We start from the raw sequence: 12404 nt of genomic DNA on the forward strand, positions 1-12404 counted from the left end.
AGAAGAAAACTTTATAGATCTGAACTCCCTGCCTACAGGATCCTGCGCACCTACATTGGATTGGAGGTATCTGGAATCCAGGAAGCAGAGACTACGCTGTCCCAGGAGCAGGATCACAGCTTGGGTTTAGCCCTGCACTGCGCTGATGCGAGTTGACCCTTCTTCTCCCCTTCAGTGAGAGGCGGCCTCTTCACTCCCTGCTCATCTCAGGGGGGTGAGGAGTGGGGGGTCACATTTAACCCTTCCAATGCCAACAAGGTGAACTTTAACTGGGCTGAGGCCTGGCCCATCACCGTGCCGGCACCCTGTACCTGCAGCATACACAAATTTTGATTTAAAGAAGGAAGAAAAGAAAGAACAGCTGAGTCAGTTTTTGATCCCATGACATCACTGGGCTCCACATGACCCTTCCCAGGATTCAGTCTGAGAGACAAAGCACTTTCCAGAAAACCAGTCTGAACCGGTTCCAGACAACAAGCTGAAGTGTTGTTAACCCTCACAGAGACAGGAGGGAAGACCGCAGTGATGTCTGTCTGCAGGGAGACTGCTGGCATTCCACAACCAAGTCTGGGACTCGAGCACTCGCTCTTAAAGGGGCCGCTTTAAAGGGGCCCAGCCTTGATGTCCCAACAGGGCAGGACACAGGAAACCAGACTTGGACAATCAGGGTCTAAAAAGTGATGCGAGAGTTCACTAGAGGACAAAAAAAGAATCTGGCTGCCAGACTCCTCAATTCTCGAAGTACCAATTCTCCATAAAACAGTCAGCACCCACATCCACTAACATGGGGCCCGGGGAGGAGCACACTATACAAACACTTCAGCGAATCCCAATTAACACCTGCAGCTTGCCTACACTGAAGCTCTCCCAGCTCTGTCTTTGTCCAAGCAGGCAGGGACGCCAGCACCTCAGTTTCCTCTGCAGCAAACATCCTGGGAGGCCTGTCCCAGGTACTGCCAGGCAAACCCAGTCCCAAAGCCCACCTTCTGGGAGACTAGAGGGAGCACAGGGCAATGAAGGGGCCACATCATCACATCTGAGACACACTCCTGAGCAGACTCACTTGCAACCTCCTTAAAGGAGCTGATTCCACAAATGAGCAACAGTGCAGGGCCCTGCCTTGGACGGAGACTGAAAAGGAAGGAAAGTGACAGCTGCTTCATGCCGCTGGCACGGGAGGCACAGCGGCCGTCTGACACGTGTAAAGCCAGCGTGGTCCAGTCTGGGCACTCAGACATCTGCTCCTACAGGCAGTACAAAAGGAGTGAACTGAGCAGGTTTCCCTATAGCCATGTCACTGCCGGGGTGCTCCCCACTCCAGGCAGGGCTTGGGAACTCTGAAGCTCAAGGGCATCAACCTGGCCTCTGTCTGCCTCCAAGCCTCCCTGGCGTCCCAGCCTATGCCTGCCGCCCACCCTGTACCAACTCATCCCTCTGTTCTCACCCAGATCTTCCCAGTCTCTCCTCTACCTCCCTGTGTGGAGGTCTCCTCACTGTCCGAGCGAAGTGAGGGATGCTTTCTTGTCCCTCTTAGCCTAAAGTTCTAATTTCGGTCTTCCTTCAACATGCCTTCACCACAGATGCTGTCAGCCTGCTCACTGAGTCTGTCTGTTTTGTCTCGCCATGAGCTGCAGACAAGTCACTGCCCTGAGTGTCAGTCACCCTCCCCTCCATTTCCTCATTGTGGGAGGGATGGGTCACTTTTCCTTGGGGCCCTGCCTGAATAACAGGAGCTTCTTGAATGTCTGGGGTATTAGATGGGGAGTACTTTCGGCAACCACACTGGACAGCAGGACTGGGGAGGAGGCTACTTGGGTAAAAGATGAGGGGAGACCAGGAGCTCAGGCAAGGAGGGCCCCCACTGGAGTCAGAGGTAATTCTACCCCTAATGGAGGAGCTCCCAGTATGGCCTGGTACCCACTGTGGGAAGGGGACCCAAGATAAACAAGGAGAATGAATCCCCACTTCGCAACACTGCACCCCTCAATTCTGCACAGAATCCCCTCCACCATGCTTCCCCACTTGGCCGCTGCTCCAGCCTGGCAGGGCCCCCACCCCCACCACAGTCTCCAGCCCTGTAAGCCCCAGGCTCCAATTTATGAAGCTCACTCAAACCCCTAACTTGGCATAAAGTCCTTCTTCCCAACTGCCCAGAAAAGGGGGAGACCGACGAGGTCACTGTGCATCAGGTCACCAGATCATCAAGCTGGTGCCCAAGTGACCTCACTTCATCATCACCGGTACGACATGTGGTTCCTGGGGCTAGAGTAGAGCCTCACACCCATGGGGCCATTCCCTCCAGTCCCAGGGACCACTGTAGGGTACAGGGCCCTTGCAGGGCCCTGGTTCTGGTCAGGGTCCCCAGCAGAGGACCTGGGAGACTGCTTGCTTGTGCTCTGTGTGCAGTATAAGGGCAGCTCGCTCGGAAGCTGAGGGGCTGGAAATCTGCCAACCCAGGGCACGCCCTGTGCCTCTGGCAGGCCGGGGGGGTGGGGGGGAGGCCTGCTGCACCCCTCCCCCACCACAGGAAGGACAAGCACAGCTGGAAGAGGCGGGGCCAGCCATGGGGGACGATGCCTCAGGCTCTGACCTCCCCCTCCTTGGGTGGAGCCTCCTCTACAGGAAGGCGGTTGCCCTAGTGTCCACATGGGACCTGCCACTGACCAATCCCTGGTGCCGCCAGGCAACTGCTCCTAGGGAGGGCAGGTGCTGGTAAGGAGCAGCTCCTCCCTCCTCTCAACAGGAAGGAGCAATGCCCCAAGAACATCAGGGCTGGCAGCCACCGCCCTGCAGGCGCAGCTGCAGGGACAGCAAAAAAAAAAAGTTGTCAAGAAGAAACCAGCCTCAAAGAATAAAGTATGACCTAGGAATGAAGCACGACCAACAATTTCTGCAAAAAGCAGCAAGGGGGTGCATTAGAACCCTTTCTAAAGAGCAGACGAAGAGTTTGTATTACCCCAACTGGCAAATTAGGATCTGCTTCAAAACTCCTGGCAAGTGAGGGAAGAACGAAGGGATGGCAGCGTAAGTTCCACCACAGGCCGGCCGAGGAACTTCTGGCCCACAGAGCAGCCCCCTCTTATTGAGGCAGGATCCTGTGCTGGCTGCTGCCTGCAGGGGCAGATCCCGTCAGCAGCATGCCCACTGTAAAGATGCAGCCCCCAGGGCTGCAAGGCTGCTAAATAGGGAGCAGGGCTGGAACCCAGGTGGCCTCAGTCCCTCCCTCTCACTCTCCAAACACATCCCGGCTGGACGGGTGGCGACTGGACAAGATGCAGCCCAGGTCTTCCTCAGGCCCAGGAAGATCATTTTCCAGCCACACTAGGCTTCACAAGCACAGACCAATCCCAGGATGATGGGGCTACCAAGTCCCAGGTAGAATGCTGACACAGGGCTTTGGGTCAGATGCAGATTTCAATTGCTTCTACCAAAAGATGCTTTATTTTAGTAAAATGTCACCTTCCAACTGGTCTGAGGACCTCAGGTGGAAAATCTATTCTAAAACAGCTCCAAAAGGGTGAATCATGCTGTGGCAGGAACCAACATTTTTAAACAGGACTCAAGAGACCAATACCCCTGGCACAGGCCAGGTAAATGTTTCTTGATTAAAAAAAAAAGAGAGAGAGAGAGTAAATAAGTACAAGTCATAGAGCCAGAACCCTGAGGCATTATCATTAATACTTTCCGTACTAGGAAATGCTATTTATACTACACTGTTACTAACAAGCAGCAGGAACACTACTAGTAATACTCCTGTTTCAAGCGTGAGGGAAGTGAAGCTTAGAAATGTGCTTAGGAGAAATGATAGAGCTGATGCTCTAAAAAGTTGACCACGTGGGATGCTTTTTCCAGAGCCCAAAGAAGGGAGTGAGCGAGAGGAGGTGGCAGAAAGAGGGTGCTAAGTGTAGACTGACCTCATGGGGAGTACACAGGGCAGGGGTGGGGTGGGATCTGCAGCCATGGCTGATCTGGGAATAGACTAAGGCAGGGGGTAACAGAGGGAACAGTCAGGGCAATTCTGTATCTCATGGCTCAGGAAGGGAAGGGGACAGAGCAATGGGGAGACATGGCCAAATGCTGGACGTACTTTAGGAGGACATGGACAACACAACATGCCAACAGCTGGATGTGAGTGAGGTGAGAGAGGGTTGCTTCGTTTTGTTTTTGCCTGAGCAACTGGAAAGATGGGACGGGGAAGGAGCAGATTTGGGGGAAGAAGGTTGGGAGTGGGACAGTTTGGCACGCAGAGAGGCTGAGGAGTGTCTGCTGACAGGTGGAGGCCTGCACACAGTGCAGCCACCATCTTCAGGCATGGAGAGAAGGGCCTGTGACGCAACGAGCACAGAGCTGAGTGACGACGGTTTCCAGATGCCAACCTCACTAGCCACTGGCCAAGCTCCACTCTCAACACACAGGCAGACAGCTCCATCAGGCCTGCAGCCAGGTGCCTACTGCCAGAGTACCCCCAAGCAGGGCTCACTGCAGGTGAATCTCTGTGCCTTGGTGGCCCCCAGGCTGGGACTGTGCCACCTCTCTGCACGGTCTCCCCAGGCCCAGGAACCCCATATACCCTACCCAAGATAGTGGCCTGAGGAGGCTCCCAAAACCGAGTCCCTGATCTGCACACCCTCCAGGGCTTCCCATGTTCTCAAAAGTCAAATCCAGGTACCTGGGGAGAGGTCAAGGAGAGAATGCACAGGCTGTATTTTGGTGCCAGCAGCCCTCAGTCTTCCCTTCCACAACAGAGACCAGACCTCACTGCTCACACCTGAGCTACTTCCTGATGCGTATCTCTGAGGGACAGTGGCAGGGATATAGCAGCTGTGCTCTGGAAAGAACTCACACCAAAAACACCAGTTCTCTAGTTTTAAACGTCAAATCTCGTTAAGGCCGAGCATAAGGAAAGCAATTTAACTTGGGAATTAAAAAGCTGAACCCGACAGCCAGATCCTACCAGCAAACATAGCAGAGAACAGAGGCTGGACTTCAGGGAGCAACAGACAGGGGAACTTGTCACTGTCGGAGTCTCAGTTTCTCCATCACTACCTCACAGATGGGCTATGTGAAAAGACAAGAGTGACATTAGTAATAACTTGACTGAAAAAATCAAGTTGCAGAATGGTAGGAAACCAGTCAGTCATACATATGGTTTTAAAATGCTTATAACCTGCAGGAAAAAAAACTGAAAGTTCGCTAAAATCGAAACTGAAAGAAACTGGACTAAAATCCACAACACTCATCTCTGAAGAGTGGATTATTAAGAAACTTTCACTGTCTGTATTAAGCCTTTCTGCATTAAACTATTTCCCTTAATAGTGACTCTCAGTTTCTTTGTATTCAAAGAAAACAAAGATAAAAAAGAAAGCTAGATAAAACAACACTCCCACCTACAGAGGGCGAGAAATGAAAGAACAAGTGTTACGGGGGAGGAGTGAGGGAGGAAGGCCCTGCAGGGGAGGGAGGCCCCCTAGGCCTGGGCAGAAGGTAGCAGGGATGTAGGGAGGACACTTGGCCAGCTCTTCCAACAGGCAAAACAGGAACACAAGACGAACTGTAACCTCCGGTGGACTGAGAGGGGATGCCACTGTCACTTTCCCATTTGCTACTGGCAAATGTTCACGTAGCTTAAAAGTCCCCCTTCCATGTCACTTGCTACAGTGACTCTTGAGCCTAAGCAGTAAACCCAAGCCCCTCAGCTCATCCCCACAGCCCACCTTCTACCTGGGCTACTAGCTGTCCTAAGTGGCCACCAGGCCACCGCATCAGTGTAGGCTCACTCTGAGGGCCTACAGCCCACAGCAACAACCACCCCCATATAACTCAGGGGCTTCATCTCTTCTAGCTTGATGTTAAACTCTTCCACAGCAGAAGCTTTTTCCCTTTTATCTTCATTTAGAGTGGGAAGCAAACAGTACATGTTCAGTACGTGCTACTGAGTTAAAACCACATTTCTATAAATTAGCCTCATGAAGTTTGATTCCTGAGGTTGTCCGACAAGGCAAAAATATAGCAAACAAGTCAAGTGCTTTCATTAAAACTTCTGAATTCTAATTTTCTGGAAGGCAAGTATACTGACATGGAGCCTCACAGATTGAGGCCAAGGTGGAAATCCAGAGAGACAGTCCAGACAGAGAAACAGCCCAGGCCAAGCCACCAAGCAGTGAGTCTCAGGCAGAGAAAGGGAGGCCACAGTGAGTCCTGTGCTAAAGGTTTGGGTTCTGAACACTTAGCTGTCTGAAAACTTAAGATGCTCCAGAAATAACAAGTGTTTTCTCTCTTGTACATCATCAGGAGGGCCCCTGGGTCAGCCTTCTGGCCTTCAACGACCTGGACTGAGAAGATGAGAGGGATAGACTCTCCCTGCAGCAGTCCTGTGACCTCAGTGGGAACAGGCCACATCCATACATGCAGGGGCAGGGGAACAGCTGCCATTCATCCACAGCCTCTATGAGTAGAAGACCAGCCTGTCATCGTGGGGAAATCCACGTCTAGGTGGGCCTGGAACCCAAGTGAACATTCCTCTTTCTACCTGGCATTCTTATAAGCTGCCTACTATGGAATGTTCCACTGTACAATCTAAAGGCCTTTTGTTAATCATGTTTAAATTGTCTGTTTTCACCTGGATACACAAGCTTGTGCTGGGGCTAAAATGACACTTGCCAGAGGGGAGGAAGACAGAACAGAACAGTTGTCCTCAAATGCCTCCACGGCAGCCTCACCTCAGAGGTGACTTGTCCTGCCAGTGGCTATAGAAGCACTCATGGTGAGGCCTGGCCAGGGAAGACCTCTGGAACCGAAAGGAATGAGCCCCCTGTCTTCAGATGTCACTACCACCCACAAGGTAACAATAGGCCATGTGACAGCATGGCCATACCATCAATGTTCCTGGTGTATCCCCAGCTTCAAGAGTGCCAGCCACACAGTAGGTGCACCTCAAAACATCTGATAAATGAACAAATGTAGGTTTTACAGAGAGATGCTCAGGGGATTGGGGAGGGGGCAGAGGGACACGGATCAGACACCTCAGGCTCCCATTCAACACTGAGATCCTCAGATCTCAATCCAAGTTTAATGCTCCTCTGTTGTCAACAAATGCAGGGTCTTCTTTTACAGACAAAATACCTAATACTGACAGAGCATTTACCCAACGTGGATAATCTCAGGTAATCCTCACAACCACCTGCAAGGTAAGTGCTACCATCAGCCCATTTTACAGGTAGGGAAACTGAGGCAGATGAAGGTCATACAGCAAGTGGATGGGACAGTGCCAGGAACTGAAGCCAATGCCCCTTCAGACAGTGCCCACTGAAACACTCTGTCAATTATCTAGAGTCAGGTACAAGTCAGGTACACTCTGTCAATTATCTAGAAGCTCCTCATAAGGAGGATGTTGAGCTTAACTTCTTGCTCTGGCTCCATGGGGTCCAGACGAGATATTAAATGTATACACCTTTATTGGGCGTTATGAGTAGGACCACACCTTTCGCTGTTTGCTTTCAAAGTACAGTTAAGTTCTGCTGGAGCACAACATATGCACTCCTAAAAATTGCCACATGGTACAAAATCAAGCAGTAAAAACACAGGGCTTGTGGGAACAATGGGATTAGGGCACAATACTCCAAAACTTCATCAGTGACATAAAGGCAGGAAACTGATTTTAAAATGGTAGCATGTTAAACAGCTAATAAATACACAAATACTGCCTAAAGCCTGATGCCTCACCTGGGGGAAGTCCTGGTGTTTGCTATGACTGTGGGTGGGGTGCAGTTTCTGAGTTACTATGATATGCTGGAAGGAGGCTGTCTGACCCCAGAAGGGGATGGGTGTGGCTCAACAGGCTTTATACACATCTGACATGTATTTTGACTTGGGGTTACCGGCAGGTACTTTTTTAGCTGGGAGCAGTTTTCTGGATTTACCTAGTACAGGAGTCAGCAAACTCTTTCTTAAAAGGACACAATAAATATTTTCAGCTGTGCAGGCCATTCAGTCTCTGCCCTAATTACTCAAGCTCTGCAACTGTGACAGTATGTTCTCAAATGGGCATGGCTGTGTCCTAATCAAACTTTATTTACCCAAACAGGCAACCAGCCTGCGGGCCACAGCTTCCCAACCCCTAGACTAGCATTTCTCCTAGACAAAATCACACATAACCAAACATAACGTGTGTGTTATGCTCCAAATGTGCCCCAATACATCAATAGTGTTGGAACAAATCTGTTTTTCTAAAACAAGCATTATAGCAAAACTGACTACAGAGAAAAATCAGTTTCAAAAAAAAAAAAAAAAGGATGTGAATGTGTAAATTCAATCCAAGCCCAGGACTCAAGGTTAACCCCTTTATAAGTCAGAAGAAATTTAGTTCAGAAAGTGCTGAGTGCAGACTGCATACTGTAGGGTCAGTCTGTCCCACTACACGGGTCAGTTTTATACCATCCTAAAAATCCTACACACTCTCAAGATAAATAGGTCCCTAGGAGAAGGAAATTGTATTTCATACACTACTGCAGTGTACGAAACTTTAACCCAGTTAGACAGAAACAAGTGGTTCCTCAGTTTACGTGCCTGAGCATCAGACCAAAACTCTAAGGAAAAGCACAGGGGCTGAGAAGGATATGACTAGGCAGAGGAGGGTTGAGGCAGGAAGGAGAGTGTGGATCAAGCACACTGGGGCTGAGTTGCTGAAGACTTGGGGGCGCCTGGGAAGAGCCACAGGGCCAGACTTTTCCAAGTAACCAGGACTCACCCCTGCCCTTGAGGGCTGGGGAGGGGAAGGGGGTCATCTACACCAGGGAAGCCCTAAGAAAGGCATTTTACCTGGTTTCTTGGGGGGAGGGGGGATCCAAGAGGACACAGGTCCACACCACACTGCCCCCAACTATCCCACTCCAGGGCAGGTGGGCAGTGCTGTCACAGTCCTGCACCTTACATCCTGAACCTCGGTGCATTCTGCCTGCAACTGTAGCTCCACAACTCAGCCCCAGCCTGGGAACACCAGGAGAACCCTGGGAACCTGACTGGGGCTTACCCTCCACCCGATCAACAGCTTGGTCCTTCAATTCTCCTAACCTTTATGTGAACACTGGGCCTGACTGGTGGGTACATCGTTTCACCCCCAACCTGGTGGCATCCTGTCCATCTCACACTGGGGCTCCCTGGACCTGGGGACTTGATACAGGTTTTCTGAGCCTTCTGTCTAGTGTTACAAGAAGCCAATGCTACTCACCAGGTAGACAGTCACTTTACAAAAATGAAAGACATGACCAACAAATTCTTCTGACTTGTTGAAGGGGCTCACTTGCTCTTTCAAAGGCTTCTCACAAGGTGGGCAATCTTACCATTGGCCTCTAATGGTGGTCAGCGGTGCCTGCGCTCTGGGTAGACTGGAGCAGTTAAGAAGGGAGTAAAAGAAATGAGGAGCATCTGACTCCACTTGACGGATATCCTATTGACAGAGGATGGACACAGGAAACCAGGGTGACAAACACCACCCTATTCCCCCAAAATGTAGCACACCAGGCTAGATGACCACCAAGCAAATCCCTACACAAATACACACCCACACTCATGCCTAGACAAGTGTACTCAAACATACATGCACACTACACACACTCATGTGTGCAGTTTTCACCCCCTCCTCCCACTTCTGAATTTTGTCCAATTATCTCAGAAAAGATCTTTCTTCTCTGTTCATTCACGAGCAAAAGAACAGCACTTCTTTTGGGTGATCAGTGTCCACTCAGCTCCTGATCCAACTGTCTCAAGAAGGAAAACCATTAAGTATGGAAATGAGATTAGACACAGCGACCAGAATCACCAACTTCTAAAGTATGTGCAAGAGCCCAGAGCCCTGCAGGGCCTTGTGTGGATCTCGATCCCTGCACACCTCTGCCACTCCAACCCACACTTCCTCCAAGACAAACAATTTCACACCTGGGTGGAGCAGCAGAGCGTTTTAAAATCACTAGCACTGCAACCATGCTCATTTCTACTACTTTGTGCACACAGTAATTTAAGTTTCCAGAGAAGGGAAAGAACTGACTTCTGTTTACTGTTGTTTATCTGAGTGATATGTGAACCCAGAAGGGAATTTCTACAGCACCAAGGTATCTGGTCAGTAACTAATGACCAGGGACACCCTTCTGGTTCACAGTCTGTCTGGCCCAGGATGTGGATGCCAAAAGACTCCAAATACTGATTCTGTGCCAGATGGTGACTTTCAAGAGGCCAGTGACACTGGGGTACCACCTCTGTAGAGGGCAAGAGCAGCAGCTTGGAGTCCCCCACTTTCATGGGAGCATAGATGTAAGGGCTATGAAATATGGATGCCAATCGCCATTTTGTTACAACACTGGAAAAGGAATCCACCCTGCTGGTCCACAGAGGAGGGGAAGAATCTGGAAATGCTTCATTTGAGCTGAGCCCCAAGAGGAGAATCTGGATTTGCAGAGATGGAAGAGGGAAAGAGAAATGGTAGCCGAAAAGGTGAAGTGGCAGAAATACACAGGCATGTGAAAACCCATTTCTAAGAAAAGTAAACGAAATCAAATAAAAGGAGATCAAAACATGAACAACTTTTACATGGAATGAGGTCATTTACAAAGAAAAAAACATCCCCACCTTGTAGAGAAGCCATTTACATTCAGTGTGAGAAGCCAGCAGTGATGACTGGGCCTCCCACAGGCTTTCCTGGGCTCTAGGTGCCCCTAGAGAAAGTGTAGATCCTGTCTGGGGAAGATGGTGTATGTTTTTATCTTCCCCCAGACACAGGTAATTTCCTAAAAACTTCTGAAAACAGGAACACTGCTGACCAGACAGGCCATGCAGATCCCACTCCACTCCTTCTATACCTCAGCCCCATGCCCTGACTTCTGAGTGCCCCTTCCCAGTGACATGAGATGAAAGCCTGCCTGCATCTCCAAATCAAGCACACAGCAGGACGAAGTACACCTAAACTGGTAACTTTTTTTTAAACTTTTTTTATTGAGTTATAGTCATTTTACAATGTGTCAAATTCAAAATTGATAATGTTTTAAGAAGCAGAGAGATCAGTACCAAGTGTTTTTAAAACTGTTGACAGCAACCCAGGCTCACCCTGGAGATGAGGACTTGGATTTTGTGTTTAACGCTCTCAGAAGTGGTCAGTAAGCACCGTTCAACGCTGCCCACCTATAAGTGGCCCCACATGGGTGACTGAGCCTCTGATGGCCAAGGCCTGTGCCCAAAGCCCAACCCCTGCAGCCCCAGAGAGATAAACAGATGCTACTAGAGGAGTACATAACACAGAAATAAGGTGCCACCTATGGAGGGGAATCTGAACAATATTAAATGTCCACAGGGAAATGGTGATCATTTATACCCTCTGGTACAGGGTATCACTGTAAGAGATGGCTGGCTGAGTTTCCCTCCCAGTCCTCTGTCCCCTTCCAACTGCCTCCCAGGCTGAGTCCCCTCAGCCCACAAAGGGTTACATCTGCCATTTCCATGCCATCTGCAATATGCCTATCGGGTGTCACATCACAAAATGAGAGTCCTTAACCCTTCCAGGGCTGACTCCCTCAGGGCCTGGCCAAGGTGCAGCCCTGACCACCAGCTCCATTAAGCTGGAATGGCAGCGAGGTTTTGCACAGAAAATTCCAGAAAGGGTCTGAAGAGCCTTCTCTACTCCTGAGAGGAAACGTGAGTGGAAAGTGGGAGAGCCAAGTGTGCATCTGTTGTCATTTTCATCAGGACGCCCAGCAATGTGGTGACGCCATCGCCTGGAGGCCCTGCCTGGGCTCCACTGTCAAGCTCCTCCCTGCACACGTCCTGCAGCGTCCTGCAGTGGCTGAGCCGCCCCAAAAGGATCAGAGCCAGCAGGGAAACCTACTTCTAGAACGAAAGTAAGTTTCTGGTCTCAATGAAGCCCATGGGCCTAAGAAACATTTCCTACCAATGAACAGTTCTCACAACACTTCCTGCACAGCTGTAAGAGCTGGAACAGAAATCCTACTTCTCTCCTCCACCCTGGAAGTGGGAATCTACCCCTTGGGCAGGGGGCTGGTTCTGGGTATAGACACCTACACCAAGCTCCAGGGAATAGCAGAGCTGACCTAGAGCGTATCACATTAGTGGTATTAGTGGTCATTTTATAAACCATGCTACTCTCAAGGTAAAAGCAAGGCCTCACCTCAGCCAAGGTCCTGCCAGCCTCTCTGACCAGTCTACTGCCACCCGCCCCTCCCCCTCCCTCCACCAACCCCATTCTCTCAGCTCTGGCCATACTGACATTCCAGCTGCTCCTCTGAAAGCCAAGTTCACTCCCATCTCAGGGCCTTTATACTTCCTGCTCCCTCTACCTGAAACGTCCTCCCCCAGGCCTCATATACCACTCTCTTTCTTTCAAGTTTCAGCTGAGACAACAA

At 50.2% G+C, this 12404-nt stretch overlaps 1 protein-coding gene across 8 annotated transcripts in view; it reads right to left on the reverse strand.

The window, feature by feature from the left end:
- Nucleotides 1–12404, reverse strand: part of GATAD2A (GATA zinc finger domain containing 2A) — a 92523-nt gene that overhangs the window by 37029 nt on the left and 43090 nt on the right. The window lies entirely within an intron of this gene.

The sequence above is a fragment of the Camelus ferus genome, chromosome 22, assembly GCF_009834535.1.
Source record: "Camelus ferus isolate YT-003-E chromosome 22, BCGSAC_Cfer_1.0, whole genome shotgun sequence".
Classification (NCBI taxonomy): Eukaryota; Metazoa; Chordata; class Mammalia; order Artiodactyla; family Camelidae; genus Camelus; species Camelus ferus.